The following is a 10,529-nucleotide window of genomic DNA, read 5'->3' as shown; positions in this document are numbered from 1 at the left end:
GTAATACTGCCTTCCCAATGCAGACTCTATATGAATGAAGCGATGAATTCATCCAGACCAGTAAAAAACTTTTTCTAAAGAAGAACTGGAATGTGCTGGAAAAGGTCTAAAAACGAAAGCAAAATTGTCCATTTCATAACTTTATATTCATGTAATAAATGTACAAATGTCAACTACATGATGATCTGCATGAAAAATCAAGAAAAAAATTTGTTTATAATAATCAGCCACTTACAGTGATCAATTTAACCTGGACAGACATGATCACTATAAGCAATTTAAACTGTATTTGATATGTTTTTATCTTAAAACATAACACCAGACACATCTGTTTCATGAGGTACTGAACCTTCCAACTAATGCTCACTTCTTTTTTGATGTTACTCTGACGGATAGAGGATTAAAACATTGAAATCTTAATAAGTTTTGCCTATGGAAGCATTGAAAATGAGAAATGAGATTCATAAAGTTTACTGCTGTTCCCAGAGAAGTCAGATAGTTTCTCATAAAACCTGAAATTGTATATATTTTTTTTATTATAGTATTTTTTTTCATTCTTCGTTGTTTTTTTCAGTTTTATTGCCTGGTTTTTATTTATTTAATAATGACTTTGAGTGAGTGGGTGTGTATGCTACATCTTTTATCGCTCTCTGTTACAATGTTCTTGATAGGGGGGGGGTTGCATCTGTGGAGCTTTATTCTAATACCGGTATTTGTGATTTTGCTCAGTATTGATCATTATATTGTTCTGTATGTGAGGAAATTGAAAAGTTTCTAGCTCCAGAACAAGGTTTCTTCTGTTTTCTGGCTTCAACTGTTCATGTCATGTGAATATGAATGGTATATTATAGTATGGTATGAACTATACTTTCATGTACAGTGTAACAGTGTATAGTAATATAAAATACAACCCTGTGTAAAATGAGCAAAGGGAATTCCAGAGGCAGGAGTGATGATAGAGGAGTGTCATATCTGTGAGAGAGGATGAGAAACAAATGAAGAAAAAACTATTTACGCCTCGGCGTTTCCCTAGACGAACATCCGAGTTTTCCCTTTTCAACAAATTTGATCAAAATCAATCATTTCCCGCCGTCTCCCAATTTCACAACTGAGAGCAACCTAATTCCCGCTCTGGATTATTCATCTGCCTGTGGTTATGTTAGGCGTCTTATTTGTCGTCATCTTTTGACGCCGGAGGAGGTCGACTCGGGGTCCAATGTTTGTTTCTGCAGTACTACTTTCTTCCAGCTTGCTTCCATGTTCTCCCAGACGCCGATGTGTCCTGGATGTTGTCTCAGACGCTGCTGGAAAAAAGTCACTGAGGACAAAGCCGGCATTAAACTTTCAACAGAGCTGAAAATACTTCAACAGTGATTGAATTTAATGTTGTTCTCTACGGTTTCTCCCCGAGTCATATTTCAGTTAAATCCTTCTGTAATAATGTGACACACACACACACACACATGCATACTGATTCATTGATTATATCATGTCTCCTGCAGTCTTGTTCCAGTCAAATGTTCACTCTGTAATAGTGCAGCTGGCCTACTTATGGCCTGATTGAAACCTAATGAAATCTTTTAATGAGCAGTCTCAGTGTGACAGCGTCTGGAGGGCGAGGCTAAACCCGCACACCACCACTGTGTGGGTCTGTAAGTGTGTGTTTGCGTGTGTATGTAATTGTCAATGAGCATGCTGCAAGAATTGAAGTTTTTCGTGCAGCTGAGAGCACAGAGCATGCATGTGAGTGTGTGTGGAGTTATACGAGCATCTTTTCCATCACTGCGGCCTGTGAGTGATTCCGGGCAGTGGCAGGAGAACAACTCGAGACAGGATTAGCTCAATTTGAAGTGAACAACCCCAGAATAATTGTGTATTTTTGAATTTTAATCTGCTTCTCTCTATCAAACCACTTCTCTCCCTACTCCTTTGCTTTGAATGCAACTCTTCCCCTCTTCCCTTCTCCTCTTCTGACCTGCTTCCCTGCATGTAATTTTAGGTTTTTTAAAAATGTTTTCTCTGTCTCCTCTTCCCCATGGAAAGCAGAAGCACATAAGTAAAGAGGCTCTTATCCTTGCGCCGACGAGTAGATAAGAATAGGAATTACAGAGGCATTCACTGGAGAGAGGGAAGGAGGCGGGTTGGAGGGGGGTGGGGGGTGCAGAAAGAGAGGGATTGAGCGATCTAGACAGTGTGGAGGGAGGGTGAGAGAAGATGAGATAGAAAAAGAAGGAGAGGATGGGGGGGGGGAGTGACAGAAGAGAAAACACAGAGATGCACACAAAGAAAAAGGGACACACAAGCTGTGCTGCACCGCTTTGGGCTCGCGGGTGAATTTACTGAATTTCTTGTATTTTCTTTTCTTGCAGCGAGAAGTTTATAGAAGCGTGACTGATAACAGGGAACTTCTTAGACAGTTCATCCTAGGACGGCGCCCGACGCTTTTCCTCTTATGGCATATCTAAGCACGGAATATACAGGATCTGATGAAAGTTTCCCCCTGTGCAATAACAAAAAAAATGTCACAGACAAAAACAAAAACAAGGCCAATCATCTTCGAGGTCCCTGTAGCCTTTAATGATATAGCTGGGTAATGGAACAACTGCTACATTATAAAATGTTCCTCTAAATGGGTAGAAAATGTAAATTAACTCGATTCACTTCAATTTATTTCAACAGACTTATTGTCTCCAAAGGGATATTCTGTTTTGCTGACAACTGCCACACATGCAGCACCCTGCTCTCCTGCAACATGCAACACTGTGAGTGAGCTTCAATGCAAATTAACATATTCTGTGTATCAATATTGTCTATACTGTGAACCATGCCGACTTTCTGAAGAGAACAAGCAAGAGTAAATTAAGACTGTCCTCCACTCTATAAACTTTGTTTTGCTATACACACGCAGTGAGTTTAACCTTCAGCTATTGTTGCTATGGTTCATTGAAGTTTATGACAAGCTAGGCTTCCATAGCAGTGATTTATAAATATGGTTAAAGCATTTGATAGACACATTTAAGACTGTTCTCCCAGGATAAACAACAGCATCTGTCATTTCAGCAGTTGCACAATAACAACATATGTTTACGTAGAAGTGACAAAGCCCTCTAGTGGCCATAACAATAAGAATTATGACTCTTGTCCAGCAGGAGCAAAGGAGGAAATAGTGTGATGCTGTTTTAGAGCTACAACATTTACAGAGGGAGGAGGATGGGGTGGATGGATGCTGTTCACTTCCTGTTTCTTACCGTTTGTCAGCTTTGGTTTCTTTAAACTATGATTACAATCATCACCTAACTTTAACTTTTCACCAAGCGCCCCTAATGTTAATGAAGTTATTTTAATCCAAATAATGGTACAAATGATTTTTGTGCCCAAACCTAAGCAAACCTTACCCGAGGTAACGTCAGATCAGAAAAAGCCTCTGTGATGCACTGATAAATTATGTCATCCTGCCAAAAGGGGAATCAGATCAGAAAACTCTCAGGTACTACTTCAGGTACTGGTTGGCCAAAATCTAGGCAAGCCAAGTTCTAGTAATAGATCCTTGAGTTTGAAGGCTTATGAAATGCCAAAACACAATACTGTTATAACTCCTTAAACTTTATTCTGTGTTTCAATGATTACCAGCTAAACAAGCATTTGCATTTTGCAGAAGTTGAGCTAGATTTAACTTTTTGTCGGCCCCATGAAAAAACGAGGGGTCTATGATTTATCAAATTACAAGAGTTACACTATAATGCAAGTGTTAATTAACATAATGTAAATCTGATGAGCACATACAGCACATTTTTAGCATGATTGACTACAGAGTGTTAATATCTCAGTGCGTTCCACTCTTTATCTCTGTGCACCGTGCAGGGAAGCCAGATGACACACTCAGGTGAATCCGTATTGTTCAGATGTTCAGTATGCCGGCAGATTTGCGGATTAGATCTATTTTCACAATACTCTGCTAGCTTTGAGATCATGTATAGATTACTGGCATCGTAATACCCTGAGCTATCTGAGCTGATCTGCTGTGTTTTACCTCTGGATAAAACAATCCCAGGTCACAGGCATGATAACTGATGCGATGCTCAGCGGATTAAATCTATCGTGACCTGGAGCAGTGTGCATGCCAGATAAGGCCATATGTCACTGTCTGTGGACAAGGATGACCTGAACGCAGTGAAACAGCTTATCCGGTGTCTGCTGATCCAGGAGGAGAGTTTTTGGAATAATCTGTGAATGTGATGAAGACATCTTTGAAAACATGTGTTTTCTGTCCTTGCAGTCCCTTCTGACAATATAGAAACACAATTTATAGAGCCATGTACCCAGTCTCCACAACACGGGAATTACACTTTGAGCTTATGTGTGTGTGTGTGTACGTCTCATGCTGGCTTTCGTGTTATTCTCCACAGCAATAAAAATAAAGTAGAGTTCTTTGCTGAGTGCTTCAATATTGTATCAGGTATGTTATCATCTCTCTCCATTTCTCTGTTCATCTTTCCACCGCCCCACTGTTGATATTGATGTTGTTGATGCTGAGGACAATATTAGAGGCAATATCAACTTCACTTCTCTAAAGAAGACGAATCTCTCTGTAGAATCTCTAAGCACAGCGGATGAAACATAAAACATTCAGCCTCACAGAATGGGGGGGGGAAAGCATGTTTGCCTCTGGTGTGTGTTGCGTTGTAGGAGACACTCTGGATACTTGTTAAGGTTTCCATGAGAAATATTCAGTGACCTGTCCACCATCCTACCTTATAAAACATCATTATTTTAGATGGTGACCGCCTTCGATACAAATGGCCCCCCATGCAACCTCTAAACCTGGGATTGATGATGTCACGCTGTACCCACTGAGTTGCAGAGCTGTGTGTGTGTGTGCTCCCATAGTTGCAGACAGTATCTGTTAATGCATAAGAACATACACATTCTCTCATATTACCTTCCATAATGTAGGTTAATTGTATTTGCTGCCTGCCATAATAATCATTGTACATCCTGTTCAAACATTAGGGGTTGGTCAGTCTAATTATGTTTGCATGTCCGCGTGAAAAATGATTGTGAGTCATCGGACGCTTGGGGACAGTTAATGTACTGTGTGTGTGTTTGAGCTGTGTAGAAAAGCTTTTTACACCTGTCCTTTCACTTATTATGCCTAAAAAACCTACAATTTTCAAAAAGCCATGATCAACTTTTTTGCAGGACGTCCTTGCGTTGTTTTGTAGGGGGTTTGCCAGAGTCCTAGCAGGGGCAACTCTGCCACATCAGCACAATGACATGACACAGAGTCTACATTTTGCGATGCAGTGCTGTTTTTGGTCTGAAGGTGGAATTTAATTTCTCAATCAGCCTCTGAGTATGAGTAATGGGGTCCTGTATGAACACACAATTTTCTGCCAAAGTTTCAACAGTTTGGGTTATTTTTCTATACTGCCCTCACTAGTTTTTTTTTTTAAAAAAAAGGTGATGTCATGATGATCAAACCGCACCCATACAGTTATCAATGAGATATAATCAAATTATTTAATGTCCAGTTATGGTTGTTATGTAAGACTTGGATTTTAAATGTACACATCTGCACACATGTTGGGTTGCATCACATGTTTATACTCACGTGTTTACTGTTGTGAATACGTAGGGTTTTTGTGCGCATATTTGCATGTAAGTGTGCATCTTTGTGTGTTTGTGTACTTTGTGTGTAGACTTAAGCATGCAGCCATGAAACTGAATCGTCCATGAGGTTCGTGTACATCACTAATGTGGAATCTGGAGATTTGAATTATAAATAATTAAAACCAATGGAAGAGATAACAGCATGGCAGGTGAAGAAAGGAAACATTTAGACAGTTTTGTTTATAGTCTGTATTGTTCATTTAACACTGTGTTTGCCCTTCAATACAGTCACTGACAGACTTTTTACTTATTCAACATTTCCACTGTGTGATGGTGTTTGCGCTATAAAATACCGGTTTAGGTGAAGTGCTCATTGCTTACTTGTTTGGAATTTTGAGAGGCATATTCCAGATAATAAGCAAAGGAGACAAAGTGGAGAAAAGATCTGTATAATCCAGAATTCAGAAAAAACTGATTAACTTTTTTTTTGGTCTATTTGTATTTTTCATTCAGTTTTTTTTTTTTGCTTTTCATCCTGTTTATAAGTTGAATGCATTTCTTTGCCTTATGTAAAGCACATTGAAAGTTGCTATAGTACTTTGTGTAATTATTATGGGAAAGAAAGATTAAACAAAAGTCAATTCTGAAGCCATTTCTGAATATCGCCAGCAAAACAACTCTGAGAGAAGTCACATCAGGACTTTGTGTCCCATTGTGGTGAAAATCAATAAGTATACTGTTGCTGTCACTTGTAAGATGAAGAACCTGCGCAGTGGAGGGAGGTAGAACAGATGCACAGGTTGTAGAGAAGCCTGAGGCGTGTTTGTATCTCTCGGGTCTGTTTCCTGTCTCCCTGCTGCCCACTTCCTGTCTGTCCATCACAGGGAGTCTTGGATTGGGTATGACACATGGCCTCCACATGGACACAGAGGGTCGAATTCACTGAGACTTTTGTGCTTTGCTTCAGACACATTCTGTGCCTGAAGGCATGCGTGTTATCTATCAAACAGGGGATTCGCTCTGAACAGCACTTTGCTTTTTATCTGTGCGTGCCTTGCGCGCCATCAGAAAAGGGCACTTTTCTCTTTTTTACTAATGTATTCAAGGGAGAATAGCAAGTATGTTGAAATTGATGGAGTTCACACAACTAGCACAGGTCTGTGCCTTTAAAGATGCACACGCAGCACAAGCTTACTGTGCTGCTCACTTCACATGATGACAGCTGTAATCATTTTTAAAATACTGGCTAGTAAGACAAAAACAAAAGCTAGGGGGTTCAATAAACTGCTAATGCTGGTTACACTCTTTCCAAGGATTTCAGTAAAACATCAGCTGTATCAGAGCTTCTATCTACCCTTCACCTCCTCTGGTACAAGCATCTGCTCGACCAGTTGCTCCATCTGGGCCTGCTCCTCCTGCTGTGATGGTCGTCCACCAATCTTTCGTCAGAAATTGACATGAGATGACTCCTGCTGCAAGAATATTATTAGAAAAAAACAGACCTCCAAAGTAATTTTTCTCATTTGGCGCAAATAGCCGCTTTATCTATGTATTTTCACACATACTGTGAACATGAATTGCATGCAAGGGACATAGAAAATTACACTGGTCCTTTAACATATGTAAATCTGGCTCAGTGTGTTTTTACATGCATGTAGTTGACAGAATAATCTCCATTTAAGGTCCATTTACTCATTTGTTTCCAACAAGTTTGGTCAGTTGAATCTTTAGATTATTCTGAGCACTTTCAGGACTTCTTGTCCATGTTGGCTTCAGAGTTGAGCTTGACAATTCATTCTTGACCTTCGATAAAGCTCAAGCTGAAATGATTTTTGTTTAGGAGTTGATAAGTCATTACTCATTTCATTGTGACTCTAAAGGTATAGTTTGATATTTTATTTGCCTTTTTAGTGTGAGTTAGATTGAGAAGACTGATACCACTCTCATATCTTCACAGTAAATATGAAGCTTCTGCCAGCAGACACTTAGTCTGGAGTTTTGTTGTCACCATGAGTTTGCCAGGCACCCGGCAGAGGCTCCAGAAAATCACTGCACCCGGCCAAGAAATAGTGTGGCACATAATCCAAAACCACAAAGTGTCTTTTTATACTTTGATTTTTGTGCAGATTACACACACATGATTAAATGTGCTAATTAGTGAGGTGTAGAGGTGCTAATAGGCAGTTTTTTCACCTTTGGACAGTCAGATTAGCTGTTTCCAATCTCAATGCTAGACTAAGTTAACCAGCTGCTGGCTGCACCTTCATAGTTATGATACAAACATGAGAACGGTGTCTTCTCATCTATATCTCAGCAAGAAAGTGAATGAGAATATTTCCCAAAATGCCGAACTATTCCTTTAAATGACAACCAAAGCATTCACATTGTACACTGCCACTTTTCCCATTAAGGTGCACCAAAAATAATGTTTTTTAATGTAACAAAGACAATAATGCGAGTAAAGCATAACCACACATTTTGCATACAGTATGTATATGCAACCCTGTCTCCTAGAAATTACATTTATATACTAGCAAATGTATTTTCTGTCAACATAAATAGATAATGTTGTTAATTAACATACCAGTTCAGTTTTATTTATATAGCGCCAAATCACAACAAAAGTTATCTCAGGGCACCTTTCACATATAGCAGGTCTAGACCATACTCTTTAATTTACAGTGATCCAACAATTCCCCCATGAGCAAGCACTTGGCAACAGCGGTAAGGAAAAACTCCCCTTTAACGGGAAGAAACCTCAAGTAGAACCGGACTTTAGGTGGGCAGCCATCTGCTTTGACCAGTTGGGTTGAGAGAGAAAGAAAGTCTCATAGAAACTGAGGACAGTCTCCCAGGTTTTGATGCTAAAACTGGGTGGAAACAATTAGAGAGTTAAAAAAAACAAAATCCACCAAAATATCTGATCTTGCAGTGTAATATCCACTGGTAGTGGCGACAGCATTATTAAACATTTTTATAGTTATGTTTAGACACTGGCAGCACTTGGTTAAGGTTAAGGAAAGATCATGGTCTTGGTGCTGACAGTATTCTCACCACATGTAGCTGCTGTGTCAATTAAGCTCCAAAGTTGAGTAACCTGAATGACTTTGTTATCTTGGTTTTACTAATGTTGTGACACTAACGTGCTGTTTGATCCCTGTCCTTCACTGACCACACCTATGGAGCAGCCAACAGCGATGGAGGGAAACATCATCATCTTCAGCAGTAAAGGTTTGTTTTATTATTAAAACATAGGATCTGCTATTTCAGAGCCAGTGCTCAGAAGCACAGTAGCACTGGGCTGTAATGGACTTGGGCTACGGAGCTAAAGTGCTTTGACTAAGTGCTCCATCTGTCTCACTGTATCTAACACAGGTTTAACTGTGTTTCCCAAAATAGAGCAATAGAACAAACTGCCATTGGCAAAAGCTTTCAAACTCTCTTCTCATCTTTCCCTTCATACAGAAACTGCCTCCTCCTGATGAAGACAGTAGAAACTAGTTCAAACGTCTTCTAACTGCAGATCAATCTACCTACAGTGTAGCTGTATTTGTACACAAGAATATTGATGAATTATTGTATAGCAGTAGAATATTAACAAGTGTTATTTGGGGTATAATTCAGTCTGGTACACTGATTTGAATTGCTGAGAGGAGAGGGGAAATGCGTTGCATTCAAAAAGCCTATTTGAAACTAGATTTGAAGGGAAATGTGAAGGAAAACAGTAATTTGAGTTTCAGCTTGTCAGCTCTTAAAGTAACAGTGCTCTTGTGTCCTCTTAAAGCTCAAGTTTGATCAAATCCAAAAATATTGAGTAATATAATATGAGCAACAAATACTGAAATGATTCCTTTCAATGGAAAAACATCAGTGTGAGCCCTGAAAAAGACCATTTCCTCTAAGAAAGAAAGGAGGAAAAAGGAAAAAGACACAAACAAAACGAAAAGTAAATGTGTTTTTCACTTGAATTGAAATATTTCATGATACTGTATAATTCAACCACACTTTCGCCCACACTCTACCCACAACCCTTCAAAGCCTAAGTCTTTTCTTCAAGTGGTTATGTTAAAGTGCTATCAGCTACTGCAGATTTTTAGTTTTTGACCATGAGTGCAGGCTCATTCCACAAAAAGTAATTTGTAAATTTTTTGCTCTATATAACAGTAGTGATTCATCTCACAGCACATTACATTTTTCCATTTCACCTCCAAAATGGACAAGCCCTGAGTTAATACTCAAAGGCAACCTTCCTCTCAGGCAGTGCACAAATCCCACCTCCTTCTCTACGATTGACAGACCCCCCTTCATCTCTATATGCTGTATGTATATTATAGCGTGTGTAGAAAAACATCAAAAGGTCAGACATATGGGGGGGACAGGTGTAACGCTGATGTGACACACCTGAGAAACACAGTGGTGGAGTTTTGACATTTTTACAAAGTCATAGCAGGAAGAGCACAGGTGCACTTAATAACACTAATTAGTGACTGCATTCCATTTAATTAAGTCAGTTAGAGAGTCAGTTACTTGAACACTTAAATGAAACAGAGCCATTGTTAACAACATAAGTTTCACCTGTGCTTTTCCTGCTATGACAAGTCAAAATATCTGCTGAGAAAATGGCTTATGTCTTGATTTATTGCTTTGAACAGTGTGACAATTTCAGGCTTGGCAATCCACAATTTTACCACTGAAATAAAACCCAAGTTGGGCAAGTTACTAAAAAAATGTCCAAATCCTCCACACAAAAAATATGGCACAAACTGTAACTTAATTATTACATTTCAAATTATAACCTCTTACACTACTTGTTACTGAAAAAAAGCAATTACATTACAGTAAGTTATGAAGTCATGCGTTGCTGCCCAACAGCAAACAAAACCTGAACCGCCTATATCAAGAGAAGAGCAGTCAGAGCC

Source organism: Thunnus albacares, chromosome 15, assembly GCF_914725855.1.
Source record: "Thunnus albacares chromosome 15, fThuAlb1.1, whole genome shotgun sequence".
Lineage (NCBI taxonomy): Eukaryota > Metazoa > Chordata > Actinopteri > Scombriformes > Scombridae > Thunnus > Thunnus albacares.
Note: the sequence above shows the minus strand (reverse complement) of the source record.